Source organism: Elephantulus edwardii, unplaced genomic scaffold (genome assembly GCF_000299155.1).
Source record: "Elephantulus edwardii isolate Elephantulus edwardi_28Jun2011 unplaced genomic scaffold, EleEdw1.0 scaffold00075, whole genome shotgun sequence".
Lineage (NCBI taxonomy): Eukaryota > Metazoa > Chordata > Mammalia > Macroscelidea > Macroscelididae > Elephantulus > Elephantulus edwardii.
This window is the reverse complement of record NW_006399825.1, coordinates 1,047,779-1,067,056: the sequence shown is the minus strand read 5'-3', so window position 1 is coordinate 1,067,056 and position 19,278 is coordinate 1,047,779. Positions and strand designations below refer to the sequence as shown.

Genomic DNA, 19,278 nt, shown 5'->3' with positions numbered 1-19,278 from the left:
CAGTATGGTGTATAAAATTTGTTATAAAGTGTGTATTTCTTCCAATTGTTTTACATAGTTTTAGTATACCTGTGTTACTTAGTTTGCAAGAACAACTATATTAAATTTAGGACCCTGAGAAAACAAGCAAAGTCAATGGAATATTTTCCATTAAGATTTTAATAGGTGAGATTTTTTCCCCCCATTATCAATTTAATTAGTAAATTGAGATTTTAACTCTGTTGTCATCTAGTCTTTTCTGACTTGCAGTGACTTTCTATGAGATAGTAGGACTACCTTGTAAGGTTTCCAAGGCTGTAAATCCTCATAGGAGCAGACTGTCACCTTTCTCCTGTGGAGTGGTGGGTGAACCTACCTAGGGATTTTCAATTAGCAAGTGAGAACTTAACTATTTTACTACCATATAAACTCAGTTAAATCAGGATTATAAAAAAAAAATAATAATTCATACCACTTTCTTTCTCTCACTCCTAGTTATACTTCCTCTGATCTGAAAAGACATACTTTCTCTGACAAGTCTCACTCTACATACATGTACAATATTTAAATTAGAATTTGAATGGTCTTATGTTGCTAGGTAGGTATCAAATATGAAATTAATGTACAGTAAGTACCTGGGGATCTCCAACCAGTAAGTAGAATTGGATTAACATGTGTAAGGATCCACGAAATTCTATGTCTTCTGTCTGTTGACACTAAAGACATTTTGATGTGTAAAATGTGCTAAGCAGTATGGAGGGGACATAATACATTAATGCAATACAGAGCTGTATTGAAAAAGAAATTGTTTAAAATATATATTGTTTTTTCAACAAATAATTATCTTCAGATAAGTTGAAAAGCAAACCTCACAAAAATGACTTGTGACAACTATAATCATAAAAAGCACAGAACTAATATGAAAAATATTCCAGACATTTTATATAGTTACAAGGCTGTGGAATGCCACATATGTTCAAATATTCATAAATTAAACATTGTTATATTTGAAAGTCTGAAAAAAAGTGATTCTAACAGCAAAGAAATTAATTAGAACACACTTGTCTGAATTATCATTATAAGCTTTGTGGTGTTTTATGGATCTCACAGTTTCCAAGATAACTAATAATAATGTCATATGACTATGTCCCACCTCAACTCATATAAAAATGATCAAGATGAAGAGCAAAACACACATACATACTAAATAATAACAGCAACAAAGCTCAGTACTCTTAGGAAATTCCACATGGGTAAATTAAATACTAAGTTTTTCATCTAGAACACTTATCCTTCACTTTATTTTTTAAAGCACTGTATTTCTGTTTCACATAATTGAGCCCTTTTATCACTCTGCTTTCCTTGAAAATACATCTGAAGCTTTGTAACATTTCAAAGATTTCACACAGGTTTCATTTGAATCCAGAGCTTTTAATATATTTTCTTGATACTCCAAAGTACTGCTTAAATTTCACTTTTAGTTTAGTGTAATTTAAAATGAGTTTTAAGGCACTTAATATGTGTAGAACACTGTTGTAGGTCTTGGAGGAAAGACTAAATGACAAGGTCACTGCTTTCTAAAAGCTCACAAATTATTACTTAGAATAGAACATGCTTTATGTGTAATTCACTTATGAAGCAAATAGTTATAGGTAACATTATATATACCCAAAAAGTCCAATAATAATCCAGTTAGAAGAAGGTATTTATTTCTCCCTTATTAAACTAGAATGTACTGTTGGCATAGTCCATAGGGATTTGTGATGATAACTCCAGAGTGACACTTCTTCTCTGGCAGTGCAAAGCTACCATCTACTCTGCAGGAGAAAGATGGGCAGTCTTTTCCTATATGATCTATAGCCTGCCAAAAACCTGGTGGAAGGCTGCCTATGAGTTGGTTCCAACTCAATGGCAAATAATTTTGAAATTTTGTAGAACTTGTAAATACTTCTTAGAGGGAGGATGTCTGAGATGTACCTTAAATAATATTTAAGTGAAAGCCTAAACTGAGAGATGTTTGCATGTGCACAAGTTCTCTTGATTAAGATTGCTTTCTAAACACTTTTGAAGCCTTTGAGCTGTGGTGCTGGAGAAGAATATTGAATATATCATGGACTGCCAGGAGAACAAACAGATTTATCCTAGAGAGGATAAAGCCAGCCTGATCCTTGGAGGCAAGGATTCTGAGGTTTCATCTGATATACTTTGAGCCTGTTTCAAGGAGGAAACAGTCCTTGGAGAGGGACATCATGCTTGGAAGGGTGGAAGGATTAGGGAAAGAGAGGGAGATCACCAAAGAGATGGATTGATACAGTGACTGGGGTAATGGGAGTAGGTGTGTCAGAGATAGTAAATTTGGCACAGAATATAGCAGCTTTCAGGGATGTTGTACATAGGGTGGCTATAAGTCACAAGCTACTCGATGGCACATAACAACAACAAACACTTTCTGGACAAGAACTGTGACAGGAGCTACTGTGAAGGAAGAATCTACAGAATGTCCTGAATGATTGACTAATAATGGAGAAGTAAATAGAGCCAGAAGTTTAAAACTGGGTATTTGAAGGATTATTGTTGTTGCTATTAGGTGCTGTCCAGTCAAATATGATTCATAATGACCTAATGCATAACAGACATGACCCCTGTTCTTGCCTGTACCACCCTCATCATTGTTTCTGACATACTGTATCATTTTAACCCTATGCTGCTGTCTCTATCAATCCATCTGGATGATTGTCGTCTTCTCTTTGCCCATCTTCCCACCTTTCCATTCATGAGTTCCCTCTTCAAGGATTATCCTGTCCTAGCAACATGTCCTGGAGGTGCTGGAGAAGAATATTGAATGTACCCTGGAATGCCAAGAAAACAAACAGATTCATCCTAGAGAGGGTTAAACCAGGCTACTCCTTGGAGGCAAAGATTCGGGGGCTTCATCTGACATACTCTGGACATGTTGCAAGGAGAGACAAGTCTTTGGAGAGGGACATCATGCTGGGTAGAGTAGAGAGACAGCGCAGGAGGGGAAGACTCTCTATGAGGTGGATTGATTCAGTGACTGGGGTAATCGGGATGGGTGTGTCAGAGGCAAAGCAATTGGCACAGGATAGATCAGGGTTTAGGGCTGTTGTACATAGGGTCGCTATGAGTCGCAAGTGACTCGACGGCACATAGCAACAACAACAGCAACATGTCCAAAGTATGTGAGATGAAGCTTCAACAGCATTGCCACTAAGGAGCACTCTGGCTATACCTTCTGAAAAACATCCTTGGAAATCCATGAGATGCTCAGAATTTTTTTTAACATCACGTTTCAAAGACATCAGTTCTTCTTGTATCGTCATTATTCATTATTTAACTCTCAGAAGCATGGCAAATGACTGAAAAGACCATGGTCTAAATCAGTTGCACCTTAGTCTTCAAACTTATATCATTGTGCCGAAATAACTTGGAAAGATTGGTTCAGACTTTCCCAATGCAATACCTTTCCTGATCTCCTGACCACTGGTACTAACAGTGTTGATTTTGGATCTAAGTAAGATGAAGTTGTTGAGAATTTTAATCTTTTCTCCATCTATCATCATGGTACCTATAGGCACAGTGGTGAGAATTTTTGTTTTTTTGATATTGAGATGCAATCCATGTTGTTGGTTGTATTGTTTGTTACACTGCAGCAAGCACTGCAAGTCCTACTCACTTTCAGTAAGCAAGTTTGTGTCATCTGGATAGCGCAGGTTGTTGATACAGCCTTGTTAGTGACTTTGAAGTAGGCCAGTTTACAGAGAAATCAATGAGTGAAATTTTAGCAATTTTAAGTAAGAAGCAATGAAGACAACTCAATTTCAGAAAAAAACCCTGTGATGCTTCTATGGTACATTATAACGACAGTAAAGCAGAATAAGTACATTTTAGATGCCATCTTGAGGACTAAGGTACACCTGACCCAGACTGTGGTATTTTCAGTACATCCACTTCCTAAATCACATGCCTCTGGAAACTCTATGAACTTTGATAAATTTCAGTAGTTGTAGAGGAGCTTCAAGCCTTTTGTTCATAGGGTCGCTATGAGTCATACTTGACTTGAAGGTAGTCAACAACAACAGCAATAATAATAATTTCCAAGTCAGGTGATTAAAACTACCCACCCACCCATGGAGAAAGATGGACAATCTCTTCTTGTGTGATTAATTGCCACTGAAAGCCCTCTAGAGGAACACCTATGGATTAGTTCTGAGTCCATGGTACACTGCAGCAATTACATATGGATAAGAAAGTTGGAGAATGAATAAGGAAGATCAAAGAAGAACTGATGCATTTGAATTAAAGTATTGGGGGAAAATACTGTCAATCCAGAAAAAAACCCAAGTGCATCATAGAAGACATCTAGTCAGGATGGTTCTTAGCAAGAGTGGCAATAATTCATCTTGCATGATTTGAGATGATTATAAAAAAGATGAATTCCTGGAGAAGAATGTTAGGCTTGATAAAGTAATCAATGCAAAAGAAAGACCATAACAAGATGAATTGACACTTTTACTGCACTATGAATTGAGTTGCTATAGACTCAAACATGGAAACTATTATGAGGATGGGGCTGTTCTTTGACATAACTGACTTGATGACACCTAAAATAATGATTATGCTTATGACTTTTGAGCTGAACCAAAAGATAGACATTTTTAGTGCTAGCTAATAAAAGGAAAAAATCACAGAGAAGAAAGACTACTTTTTTGGATAATACTCCGGAGATGCAGTAAGCCTGGAGAGAAAAAGAATCAATGTGTTCTGATGGTCTAGTGGCAATAACCTGCACTACAAACCTGAAGGCATATGGTTCAAGACCACCACCTGACCAGCTGGTAGGTAGGCTCCTCCCATGAGATTAACTGCCTGTGAAACCCACCAGAGGCTCTGCTATGGGTCAATTCCAAATGAAGGTAAAGAGCAACTAAGGTTAATTGGAGGACAGATGGAGATTAAAAAGTTGTATGAGGATACAATGCAATGTGTAATCAATTGAGTAATAATACATCTCAATTCATAGAAAGCAAAAGCTGCAGACCCCATAATGAACATAAATGTAGATCTTGCTTGGTAGAATAATTTTTATTTTAAGAATAATTCTTCTTTTTTATTCTAGTTTAGAGAATGTTGGTAGTCAAGTGTTAAGGAGCTGCACTGCAATTCCAAAGGCACTAAACTCAAATCCACAAGGTGCTGCTTGGGAGAAGGATGGACAGTCTCCTCCTGTGTGATTCTACTGCCTCTGAAAACCAGCAAGAGGGTCAGCTGTGAGTTGGTTCCTACTAGATGGAACACACCAGCAACAGTGATGCAAACTAATGGACTGAAAGAAAACCAAGTGCTTGTTGACATCACAATAGGCGATTTGCAAGTTTGTGTGAAAAATTTGGATGATAAACAAGGTTCTATAGCCAGAAGAGGTTTTGGGATGCAAACCACTAATGAAAAATCTCAGGTTGGCTCTGAATACTGTTGTAACTTTTTTTTAAATATATATATTAAGACCGAAATAATTCAATTCTCAGTACAACTTGAATATGATTGCTAAGCACAAAATCAGTTCAATTTACAGAGATTTTGTTGGAATGAAAGACATGAGTTTGGCTTACTTTATGGAAGGGACATAAAATTAATGGAGATTGACGGTTTTGGAAAGCTGTTTTGTAATATGTTGCTAATGTTATAGCAATTAATGAACGTGGACATTTTTTTCAAGGAAGACATGATGTGTTTGGGTATCCACAAAATGAAAAATTTTGAGCCTTATTTGAACTTATTCCTCAGTTGATCCATTCTTGGCAAGTCTGATCAAAAAAATGTAGCAGCTGAGGAAAGAGCAGCATACTAAGTAGGTTTGGAGGGGGAAAAAAGTGTGAAGAATTAATAAACTAAAAAAATTGGTAAATTTCTATCCACTGTTTTCCCTAAAATGTGGTACTGGCTAGGAGTGATTTCCTGGCTAGGACGTCAGGAGATGCATTGCACAGGGAAGGTTTGCAGTCAGGGGCTCTCCAAATTGTTGAAGAGCAATGATATTAGTTTGAGGACTAAGATATGCCTGATTCAGACCATGGTCTTTTCAATCACTTGCACTTCATCAGAGAGCTGAACAATGAATACGGATGACAGAAGAATTGATGCTTTTGAACTGTGATGTTGGAGAAAATTACTGAATATCACATGTATTTCCAAAAGAACAAAGAGATCTGTCTTGGGAAAGGTGAAGCCAAAATGCTCCTTGCTGGCAAAGACAGCAAAGCTTCATCTCATATACTTCGGGAGTGTTGCTAGAAGAGATTATTCCTTGGAGAAAGACATCGTGCTTGGAAAGGTGGAAGGACGGTGAGAGGAAGACTCTCAACCAGATAGATTGACACACTGACTACAGCAGAGATTGTGTCAGAGAATGAAATGAATATGCCGTTTTTATACTGTGTGCTGTGCATTCGCTTAATCCTGTAGGATTTAGCACAGTGCAGTGCTATCTAGAAGTAGCTGATTTTCTCCTACTATTCACTTACTTACATCCATTTCTTACCTCCCTCCCTCTGCTCACTGATAAAGTAGTTCTGTAATACATATCTAGGCAGTGATCAGATATGAAAATGGCCAATTCGCATTGGGAAGTAAATTCAGTAGCAATGGGTGTAATCCAGAAATAATACACTGAGGTGTTAGTTGCCCTTCAAAATATTGCTAAATACTATACACAGAGAAAGGAATGTAAAAAACGAAACTGAAAGCACCTCTCACAGAATACCAGCAGTAGAATGTGTGTCTTGGGATAACACAGAACTTTCATCAGAGGACCTAGGCTATCCAAGATTCAGAAGTAAATAGAAAGACATGCACATATCTCTACCAGTCATTTTTTAGAGGATACTTACATAGTTTATGAGAAGATCTTGAAAACTTAAAACATGAAACAAAACAAATATTGCCAAAAACTGATTGTTGAGCAGTTCATTATTGCAGAAGCATTAGAAAGAAACAAAGAAAAGGTGAAAGTACTCCAGAAAATAGTGTGGTTTGATAAAAAGGAAGCCCTGTTCTTCCCTAGTGATCCCTTTCAGACTTTTCATGTGTTTCTTCTCACCCTACCACCACTGCTACTCACTCCACTTCAGAAAAACTGACCATAAAACAAAGAACAAGGTACCAATTGCCATCAAGTTGATTTCCACTCATGGCAATTCTGAATATGTCATAGGACAATACTTTTTTCCTAGGGTTTTCATTGGGTGTTTTTTTCAGAAGCAGGTTGCCAGCCTTTTCTGTCCTTTTTTTTTTTTCAAGGTACTTCAGGGTAGACTGGAACTTTCAACTATTGGTTAAGAGCCAAGAATGTTAACCACTTTTACCGCCTAAAGATTCCATTATGAATTAACTACTGGTTAAAGCCAATGAAAATGGAGATGAAGAGGCTTTGGAAAGAAAATGGAGACATGTTTTAAGAATAATAACGTAGAAAATCATAGAGACAGATGTTTTGAAAAAACAAGTACTATGAGACTTCAAATTTCTCATTAGGGAAGAGATGTATATAGTTGAGGACAATACTAGAAAATCTTGAACAGTGGAAAAGACGTGAAGTGAAAGTGTTCTATTTTGTTTTGAAGTGTCCAAAGAAAGGGACTGACTTGATGTCTGAGCAGCAAAAAAAGCCCAGTAAAAAATCAGAGCACTGACACAACCTGAAAGCCAATGTTATGCTTTGATTCCAAAAATGCAAATACATCAAGCACTTTTTCTCCTTGAAGAGTCAAATGGGAGGAAAATAAATTTAGCCCTTAAGCAGAATATAAGGTTTGTCTAAAGGCAACCTTAGAATACAAAATGAAGCAACAACAAAAAGGCATCATGGTGATTCTGGAGGACATTGTGCTAAGTGAAATATCTCAGTCACAAAAGGACAAATACTACATAATGCCAGTGTTATAAAACAGGACTGACATTGGTTTTGGGGAAAACTAAGAAAAGAGGGGATAAATAATGTACACTGCATTGAAACATATGAGGGAGAGAACTGTTTAAAAACGTATATGATTAGGTATTATTTGCATGACAAGAGTCCAGAACAAAGGCTGCTTAGTGGAGTGGACTTGGGGGGGAAGGATTGTATAACAATGAAAGAATTTTTCTTTTATTTTTCAAAGAGAAGAGCAAACTGGGGGCAGGGGAGAGGTTGGGCAAGGAGAAGAGTGCAACAATGAATGAATGGAAATAAAAAAGAAAAAGAATTGAAGCCACTAATCATTACCTGAAGACAGTTAAGCTCCTTTGGGCTTCATGCCAGGTGTTTAATAAATAGGACTTCCTAACTGGTTTTCCTTTCTTTTTTTGAATGAATACTCTCAAAAAATAGGTTATCTCAAAACAGGAAGGATGCTAAATGATGATAAAGAAACATCCAGAAGCTGTAAAGCTCTTTAGCTGACCTTTGTTCACAGTAAATACTACCTCACATCCAGGATCAGAAGGCAATTTGCCTTCCTTTCTTTCTTTCTCTCTCTCTTTCCGTTAAATCGATGGAGAAAAGTTTTCTAATTTGGAGCTCGAGAGGCATCAAAAGCATTATTCTTAGAAATGCACAAAACTAGTCTAAGTGATTCTAGGACATAGTTTACTTATTGTTTAGTTGAGTATTATAGAGGGGGAGAAATATATTTCACTTTGTGAATTTATGAACTCCCTAATATTTTAATGTACTAAGAACCAGTAATTTTTTTTTCAGTTTCTTTTCCCCCCTTTTTAGAAATCTATTATTAACTTCAATGAAAATTTACAGAGACTTTGGATTTCCATTCATTCATTGTTGCGCTTTTCTCCCCTCCCAACCCTCTTTCCTACTACACTACCCTCTTGGAAAAGTAGAAGAAAAATTCTTTTATTGTTTTATAATCCCTCACCCAAGGTCCACTCCACTATGCAGTCTTTGTTCTGAACTCCTGTCTTGACAATAATACCTAATCACGTATCCCTTTTAAACGGTTTTCTCCTTCATCTGTTTCAATACAGTATACATTATATATCCCATCTTTCTCAGTCTCCCCCCAAGCCCGATGTCAGTCCTGTTTTACAACAGTGGCACCATGCAGTATTTGTCCTTTTGTGACTAAGATACTTCACTCAGCATAATGTCCTCCAGGGTCACCCATTTTGAATCATATTGCATAAGTTCCTTGTTTTTCAATGCAGCATAGTATTCCATTGTGTGAATATATGACAGCTTCTCTATCTATTCATTTGTTGATGGGCACCTGGGTTGTTTCCAGCTCTTTGCTATTGTGAACAAAGCTGCGATAAACATGGGTGTGCATATATCTGCTTGGATGTCAGTTATGGTCTCTTTGGGGTATATTCCCAGTAGTGGAATTGCTGGGCCAAATGGTATCTTTATTTGCAACTTTTGAGAAAGTGCCACACCGCTTTCCACAGTGGTTGCACCATTTTACGCTCCCACCAACAGTGAATAAGGGTTCCAATTTATCCACAACCTCGCCAGCATTTATTGCTTGCTGTTCTGTTAAATTTTGCAATTCTGACTGGGGTGAGATGATATCTCATAGTTGTTTTGATTTGCATGTCTCTCAGAGCTAGGGATTTTGAACATTTCTTCATGTGCTTATTGGCTATCTGAATGTCTTCTTCAGTGAAGTGTCTGTTCATATCCTGTGCCCATTTTTCTATTGGATTATTTACCTTTACCTTGCTGTGGTGCAGTAATTTTTTTTTTTAAGAAAATTAATAGTGATACAATTAAAACTGCTTATAAGCAAACAAACAATATAGCTTTTAGTGTAATCACTCTACTTCTCAAAGGATTGTGGCTTTTCTTTAAATAATGTAATTGTGATATATATATATATTCCTTAAGTGTGATAGTCCTGTCATATGATTTTTTTTTATTTTACACACCAACCATTAATACAAATATTGAAGATTTTAAGCCAGCTTCTGCAGTCTTAAACTGACCAAACAAATATATAACAAGCATTAATAACTACTAGAATTTAATTACTAGAATTAATAATTACTAGAATTAATAATTACTTGAATGTGAAAGGTAGAAACAAAAGCAAAGGCTCAATTGTTGGAAAATACGGCTCCACTGATAGAAATGATGCTTAACTTAAATTACATGTACAGGACTGGGTCCCACTGGCAACAATGAGACAGAAGCACTACCTGGAGTCTGCGGCACAAAAACTCCAAGCCAGCTGCCCGAACCAGGCCTGCTATCTCCTATACTAAGAACACTTTTGAAGAAACATGTCCCCACTGTTTCCAGTTGCTGGTGTTGGATAATTCTAGAGTGCATCTCAAACCTAAGCTCAAAATGACACTCCAAACACAGAGACTTCTTAATCGAGAAGCAAAAGGTTATACACTTACTTTGAAAGAAGCAAAACTCATGAAGAAGTACATAGACTCCAATAGTATATTGTTGGTTCCTTGTAAAACGTGTAACAGCATTGTTAAACATTGTGGTAAAAGTAGACGCTTTCTATCATCATTGACAAGCAAGTCTAGCACTCCTCAGTCTTCTCTGTAGACACTGCAGAGAAAGACTCCAAGTTCTGCAAACCCAAACCATGAGAGGTTTGGTTCCACAGGGAAGAGTCTGGCATTGATTTTCAGGACACCTACTTCTGGATAGTCAACACCCACTTTCCCCTCTTCCAAGAATATGAGCAAAATAAAGAAACAGTTCCTCAACTCAAATTGTTGCTCAGTCAACAGGAATCCCAGAAGAGTCCAAAGATGAAATTTAGAAATTTCTTGTCTTCTCTGTAAAGGATGGATCTGGAAATAAACATCTAATGTATTTTCTAAAGCTAAATCAGGAAAACATTGTTTTAAAGCTTTTCATTGTTCTTGAAATATATAAATACTTGATTGAAGAGGAAACTTTTCTTGGCATCATTTGCTGTTTAAGGGAGAAAATACCTAATTGGAATGAATAAAATCTGCCTGGCATTCAAGATGATTATGAGTATCAGAAATATGAAAACTATTTAAAAGTTTCTGAGAAATGGTCAAGATGTATAAAGATGTAGATTATTATTTTCATATTCCTCTGCCTTCATTTTTATATCATTTTTAAGAAAATGAAAACCTTTTTTTGAGAGGGTTTATGAACTTGAGAAGCTTTCTTCTCAGTATTTGTAACTTCATTGCTAATTAAGAAAAAAAAGATAAAGTGTGTATAGTCTTAAGTTCCCAGTAAGCTAGCAGTGGAACCAGCCCAATGAGATCTACCCATTATTTCTGTTTTGACTACAAAAGTACATACCTGGGACATACTTCATTGTGTATGAATTACAGACAGTTTTATTTTTCTAAATTCCTACTGTTCCTACAGTAATTTTTTATCATAATGTTCTGTTTATTCTGGTGAAGGCTTATTTCTTAGTCTAAAAATTGTATCAGAACTTGACATTTTAGTTATCTTAATCATTTCTGAAACATGGATACTTTTTTAAAAAAATTATAAGCTAGAGTTGTTTTCAAGTTTTTAAAAAGATTTTAAAATAAATTATTTAGATAATTTAAACTATAAAAAAATAAAATTGCATGTACATTTATTAAAACCAATGGCCTAATCACTGGAGATACCTTTTTTCAACAGGATAAATAATGACTTTTTACTTAGATTTCAAAAGATAGAATATACAGGAATCAAATTGAATCCATCTGTAGAAAGAAACTAGGGAAAGGCTCAGTATCATTTATCAGAACAAGGATCAACTGTGAACACTCCAATAATTTCCAAAATGCAAGTTCAAGTTTAAGCTAAAAAAACAAAACAAAACAAGTCCATCAGAACTAAAATATGATGTTTAGTATATTCTCACATGAATTTAGAGATGACCTATAGAGTAGGCTTGAATACTTTGAACGCTAATGGCCTTAGACAAATTGTGAGATAACATCAGGATATCATACATAAAAAAAGCAAAAGGTAAATGAAAAAGAAAGGAAAGAAAAGACCAAAGTGAAAATCAAAAAAGGCTCAAACTTAGCCCTGAATATAGAATATCCATCCAAAGCAAATGGTGGGATCATTGATGAACAGAAGAATTCAAAAGTATTTAGAAAAGACATGGCAAAATACCATAATGAAATATGCAGAGCTTAGCGTTATAACGCCAAAAGGGAAACCATGCTCCATATACCAAGATTAAAGAACTGACAAGTATTCAAGCCCTTAATTACATCATTGAAGAATTCTCTGTGCAGCTTATTACATTATGCAGGAAGCGTCAAAGATGAAAGAAATACAGAGTTACTATGCCAAAGAGAATTGGTTGACAGATGCATTTGGCTTATCATACTGGTGAAGAATATTAACTGTCAGAAAAAAATTAACAAACCATCTTGGTAGTGTACGAAAAATACATCTTAAAAGAAAGGATGGTAAGAATTGTATCATGTATTTTGGCCTTGTATTCCATTCACTAAAGAAGGATATCATGCTTGGTATAGTAGTGAGGCAGCATAATAGAGAGAAAAAAAAAAAAGGTAATGCCATCAGTTTGATGGACTGACATAGAGGCTGGAACATTGTGATCAAGCATAATGATTTTGAGAATGGTGCCAGACTGCCCAGTGTTTTGATCTATTGTATATACAGTTGCAATGGTTAGAACCAACTCAATGACGTCTAACAAGAACAATAACTGTATGTTACTGAATAATTAGGAAATTGTAGAGAGAGCTACGTTGGCCTAGGGGACAGAAAGTTATGCTATGAAGCCCAAGGTGGGTGATTTTATCTGCGGCCCTCAAGCCTGGTTCAAATGATTTTTTTGTCAAACATTCTTCTAGGTGGTATAGCACTGGTCTGTGCATTGTTGTACAGAGGTAACTCATGGTTGCTGTGATGCCAAATACAGTGATACTGATGTGCCACATGTGATAATGGTTACCCATGGTGGACAGTGTTTGATGGAGCTTCCCGATTAAAACAAGCTTGGAAGCAGGAGTGGCATCCACTTCTGAAACTCTATGAACAGTGTCACAGGCCTTTCGTTCATAGGGTCGCTATGAGTCCTCTACAACTCGATGGCACCTAATAACAACAACAACATGCATAAAAGAAAATTACAAATATTCATGTAGGAAAAAGTATTTGATTAAGGGACTGCCATTATGCTTAAAAATGACCTGTTGTTTTGTGCAATCAACTAGGTGTCAACTCAGCTGACTGTCCAGAGATTATCAGAGGCTGTAAATTATGTAGGAGGAGAAGTCTATCTTTCTGCTATGGAGCTGCTGGTAGATTTGAACTTTATGTCTTTGTGTTGGTAGCACATATTCAAACCAGAAGACAGCCTGACTTCCCTTAAAAAGTACATGAATTCTTTTTTATATCATTCCTTTAGATATCTACTAAGTAGATTACAATATGTGAAATAGTTTAGAATAACAAGCATATTGTTAGATTAGCTTAGTGATGGGTACTATTTGAACTCAGAGGGTTTTGAAGATAAACCACTCTTATGATCTCTAAATTTTAATATGAAAAGTTTATGGAAGAGGAGGAGATTAATTTGAAAGGAATTTTAAATTGGTAACCCAAGAACTGTTTGTAATTTTTCTTTAATAAGAGGCTTACAGAAGAATAATATTTTTTCAGAAAGAAAACATTCACAGTCTTACCTGGAATCATATCAAATTTATAAACTCAATATATTTTAGAAATATTTTAGTCATATTTTCCAGGAATTTATTCTGAAGAATTATATTGGGGAGAATTGGGGTCTCTGAAGTACATCTTCTGAAATGCTTCACAAATTACCAAGCATGGAGCTCCCAGTCTTATTTTTTTCTCAAAACTTAACAACTTTTGCTTGTACTTTATTAATTTCTCATTGTTAATCATATCAATTTAACAACTGTTAGCACTGTTTTAAAATTGTGCAGTAAATCATTATTTTTCATTTTTTATGTTTATGAAAAGTTTATGTGTGCACATGCTTGCATGGTGAAATTAATTTGAGTTTCATTTAAATGTACAGAGACCCCCTACAATGAATGTTCACCCGAGCTACATATATTCTTAATTATTGTCCAGCTCTCAGATGCATAGCATGTGCTTGAATCAGATGCACCTTAGTCTTCAAAAGTAACATCATTATTCCTCAATAATTTGCAGAAGTCCCTAACTGCACATTTTCCCAGTACAATGTGTCTCCTTATTTACTGACTGCTAGTACCATTGGTCTTAATTTGGATCCAAGCAAGAATTGATGCCTTTGAGCTGTGGTGTTGGAGAAGAGCACTGAACATCCTATGGACAGCCAAGAGAACAAACAGATATATCTTGGAGAGGGTGAAGCTGGCGTGCTCTTTGGAGACAAGAATGATGAGGCTTTGCCTCATATACTTTGGGTATCTTGCTAGGAAGGGTTATTTCTTGGAGAAGGACATGATGGTTGTAAGGGTAGAGGGTCAGCGAAAAAAAGGAAGACCCTCAGTCAGCTGGACTGATGTGGTGACTGCTGCAATGGCCTCTGTGTGTCAGGAATTATGAAGAAGGCACAGGAAAGAAAAGGGTTCAGGTATTTGCTTCATAGAGTCATTTTGAGTTATACTCGACTCAACAGCACCTAACAACAACAACATACATACCAAGAATAGCTTTGGCATCTCATAAAATAATGGCAGGTCTCTGCTGAGACATCTCTAGTTGTTTCCAAATTTAACCTTTAGACGAATCCAATTCTTCCATAATCTTTTCCAACTTTTTTTTCCATGTAACTGGTGTATTTTTTTTAGTTACAGTTTTATGCCTTTAATTTGCATTAAAAATTTTATAAGAAGCACTAGCAAAATGAACAATATCAAGAGGACTAAGAACTTTGACCATCCTTAAACAAGGGTAAACTGTGCTTCTCTAACAACTGAATCTGCAAGTTTATTACTTCTCATCATCATGCCTCTGCCTACAATATCCAGTAGTACAACTTCATCTGCTAGGCTGTGATAACTTAAGGAGTCTTCTGATGTTGCATAGTCTCCCAAGGATAGGAGCACCAGCAGAATTTCTCCTTATGTCCTTTGCCATATATGTTGTTTTCATTATATGTATACTGGAAATTATTCTGACCCATGGTGGAACAATGATAGCACTGTATTTACCCTACAGAACAGAAGAGAACTTCTCTATTAGTCTCACATGCTTTATGTATGTTACCAGGAGAAGCTAGTCCTTGGAAAAGTAGAGGATCAGTGAAGGAGAAGAAAAGGAAAATAGTAACTGTAACATTAAACTTAGAGAACAGAAGAGCTTGTGGGGATGGCACAAAATCAGTCAAAGTTCCCGTGAATTGGAGCTAACTCCACACACCTGACAATAACAAGAGGACTGTTCCAGAGCTGTAGTATTTACAGAAGCAGACTTCTACATCTTTATCCTTCAACATGACTGGTGAATTTGAACCATCAGTCTTTTAGTTAGCAACAGAATGCTTAACCAACCACTGCACAAAGTTACTTTTTCTACATATGGAACATTGTAAATAACTATGTATTGATTAATTATGACTCTATTTAGGAATATTAAAAATACACCTATGAACAGTTGTTCTTTCAGGTTTCCACTTTTAGCCTGTAAACAGAGATGTAAAGAATGTCCTTATTTCATTGGGAAGTAATTTAGTCATTTAGAATCATGTCCTAGAAAATGGGGGTGGGGGAGGGAGAGGTGAGGAGATGTGCTTTTTTCATCCTTAAATGATCAGAACAGCCGCCAGTATGAGAAAATGCCTGTAGTTGTCCAGGACATGTGTTTCTGGTGAGCTTATAGGTGACCTTGTCATTCTTTATTAAAGGTTCTGATCTCTTTAAAAGAACATTGATGAACAGGAATCAAACAAGTCTACAGAAATAAAAGGGAAAATTGCCTCTGGCATGAATGTTTCCCACTCTTCCCCCTGCTTCATGTTTATAGATTAGTAGACATGCTGTTTTAATTCTTATTGAATGACCCTCTTATCTTGAGAACTATGGACGTCACTCACATGCCTTATGCTTGTGTTGGTCAAGTCAGAACCCTATGGTTCATTGTATTAATGGCAACAAAACAGTGAAATAAGTGGCTATTGATATAGGTCTTAGTTTGCAGGAATGGTAAATAGCTTGCAAGGGACTAGGTAGCTAAGTTTAAAGAAGCATATTTTGAGTGATACAGAAATAGTATTATTACTTGTTACTTTAACTCACGGGTTGTTTCTGGCCAATTTTGCAATTGTGTGTGTGTGTGTGTGTGTGTGTGTGTGTGTGTGTATATATATATATATATATATATTTATCTTAAAATAAATATTGAGAAAATGAATGAATTAATGGAAGCATTTTGTGGATAAGTGTGTATAAAATAAATACACAATCATTTAAACTAATTTGGAGACTTTAATTTTTCCTCTCATTTGCTAGAATAATGAGAAATATATTCTAATTATATGTTCAATTTGTAGTATCTGATAAAGGGCCATGATTTTTAGTTGTATGCTCTATATTGTGGCATAAAATAGGACCTTATTCTTCATCAGTTGTGGACATACACTTAACATGGGAAAATGAGAGGTAGATATACTTTCTTTTACTTTACATATATATAAAACTGATGAAAAGTGATTGTACTGAAAATAATCAGAGACAAAACCCAAAATATAGTAAGTAGAAGAAGTCATTAGAAAGAGAAGGATGTAGGTGAGATAAAAAAAGGCCACAATGCAGTTAGAAATTTTGTTAACTAGGCAGGATGAGTTCAGGCAAGTGATTTTGGGAAGATTATCCTTTTTCTGAATATCTATTTTGGTATAGTAAAAAAACAAAACAACAAAATAAAATATAGGATTATAGTACGTTCTTGATATAATTTCTTGAACTTTGGGGAGAGTTAATGTTTTTATTTAGTTTCTTGGTAATATGCATCCAAGTTATATTTATAAGTGTTTATAATCTAGCATTATAATTATATTTATAGGGCAGCAATTTGTCATTCTTTCCATTCTATAGAGGAAAATATACCCTACACAATTTTAACTTTCCACTAAAGAGTACTTTTTTTTTTTTCATTTCATGTTGAGGGAAAAAATTATTACTTAAAAGTCCTGTTCTCATCATTAAACGGTTTTCCCATTTTGTGTAGAGTGGAGCTGTCATACAAACTTAAGTTAATCCAAGGAACTCATATTAATATATAAAGTATAACCCAGAAATGACATTAGAGATATAAGTGAACTAAAATTTTCTCAAGTCACAGAAATGAAACTTTCTTCCACAGAGCAATTTGTGGATCTAAACCATCTCTCTTTGGCTTGACAGTGCAGTCTCTTACCACAAGCCATCAGAACTCCTTTGGTGACCTTTGTTGCTATTGTTATGTGCTGCTGAATCCAAACAAACCCATACCTGACCCTCCACTGGGTTTTCAGAGACAGTTAATGGCATGAGAGGAGCGTGCAGAGCAGCTGGTGGATTTGAAATAAGTGCCTTTGAGATTAAATGCAGCTTCTTCTTATTATGTTATGGAGAGAAATTATTTTTTATTAATAAATATTAATTATTATTATTAAAATATGGAGAGAAAGCTATTTTGATTCAAGTTTGGTAAACTACTGATTTCCTCCCCACTACTTACTCCTTTACCAGTAAGCTGAAACTGACTTATAACTGGCCTACTACTGAGTTTCAAGAGCTCTAAATCACACGGGAGGAAGCTTCCCATTTTTTTTTGTCATGGATCACCTGATGTGCAAGGCCATTACAGCTTCCTTACAGATTTCCAGTGAAAATTTTACTTTGTTGCATGTGAAATTTTCCAGAAACTTCTTGTTTCTACCGTTGAATGCCATTGAATTGGAAACTACTCCTAGCTAACCCTCTAGCAGATTTTCAGAGGCTGTGAAATCACACAGGAGGATACTGTTTCTGTTTCTCCCTCAGAGCAGCTGGTGGATTCTAACCACATACCTCTGCTAAGCATCATAATGAATCACCACAAATAATAGCAAAAAACAAAAGTGTGACCTAGAATATAAACCTGACATTGCAAAGGGATTTGACTGTGTGGATTACAATAAACTGTGGCTGACTCTGAGAAGAATGGGAATCCCAGAACACTTGATTTTGCTTATGTGAAGCCTATACTCGGATCAGGAGGCAGTCATCGGAATAGAACAAGGAAACACTGCATGGTTCAAAATCAGCAAAGGCGTACAATAGGGATGCATCCTATCTTCATACCTTTTCAATCTATATGCAGAACAGATCATCCAGAAGGCTGGGCTCTATGGGAAGGAATGTGGCATCAATATTGGAGAAAGACTCATCAACAACCTGCATTATGCAGATGATGCAACCTAGCTTGCTGAAACTGAGAAGGATCAGAGGCATTTTCTGCAGAACGTCAAGGATTACAGCCTTCAATAAGAATTGAAGCTCACCATCAAGATTCTTACCTCTGGGCCATTTGGCAGCATCATGATAGATGGAGAAGAGATTGAGACTGTTAATAGCTTAAGTTTGCTTGGTTCCATAATTAACACTCGTGGTACCAGATGCTAGGAAACCAAGTACCAAATTACATTAGGGAAAATCTATTGTCAGGGACCTTTCCAGATTTATTAAAGAGCAATGATGTCAGTTTAGACACTGAAGTACACCTGACCTAGGCCGTGGTCTTTGGAGTTTCTTGTTATGCATCAGAGAGCTGGACAGTGACTAAGGGATGATAGAAGAAGAATCAACGCTTTTGAGTTGCAATGCTAGAGAAGAGTATTTAATAACATATACTGCTAAGAGGAGAAATAAGTCTGTCCTGAAGAGGGGAAACCAAACTGCACCTTGGAGGCAAGGATTTTGAAGCTTCATCTGACATACTTTGGACCTGTTGCAAGGAGGGATCAGTCCTTGAAAGGGATGTCAGGGGATGTCATACTTGAAAGGGTGGAGGAACAGTGTAAGAGAGGGAGACCCTGGATGATATGAATTGACTCAGTAAGTAGGACAGTGGGAGTAGTTATGACAGAGATTGTGTGAAAGAAGATTTTATTAATGAAATGGATTGACACAGTAACTGCAGTAATTGTCTTGAACATGAGGATAGTGTAAGATAAGGCAAGATTTTGATCTGTGGGAATAGGGTAACTATGACTCATAGTCAACTTGAGAGTACACTAAAGCAGCAGATCCATTTTTAAGTGGATCACAACAAATTGGGGCTAACTTCGAAGAAAATGGAAATCCCAGAACACTTGATTGTGC

The 19,278-nt window shown here is 36.1% G+C and overlaps 1 protein-coding gene and 1 pseudogene across 1 annotated transcript in view; both read left to right on the top strand.

Annotated features, from left to right (window-relative positions):
* The window catches only part of PDE3A (phosphodiesterase 3A, cGMP-inhibited), a 458,178-nt gene that overhangs the window by 235,445 nt on the left and 203,455 nt on the right, over positions 1-19,278 (top strand). The window lies entirely within an intron of this gene.
* On the top strand, positions 10,171-10,797 carry LOC102844211 (annotated as a pseudogene).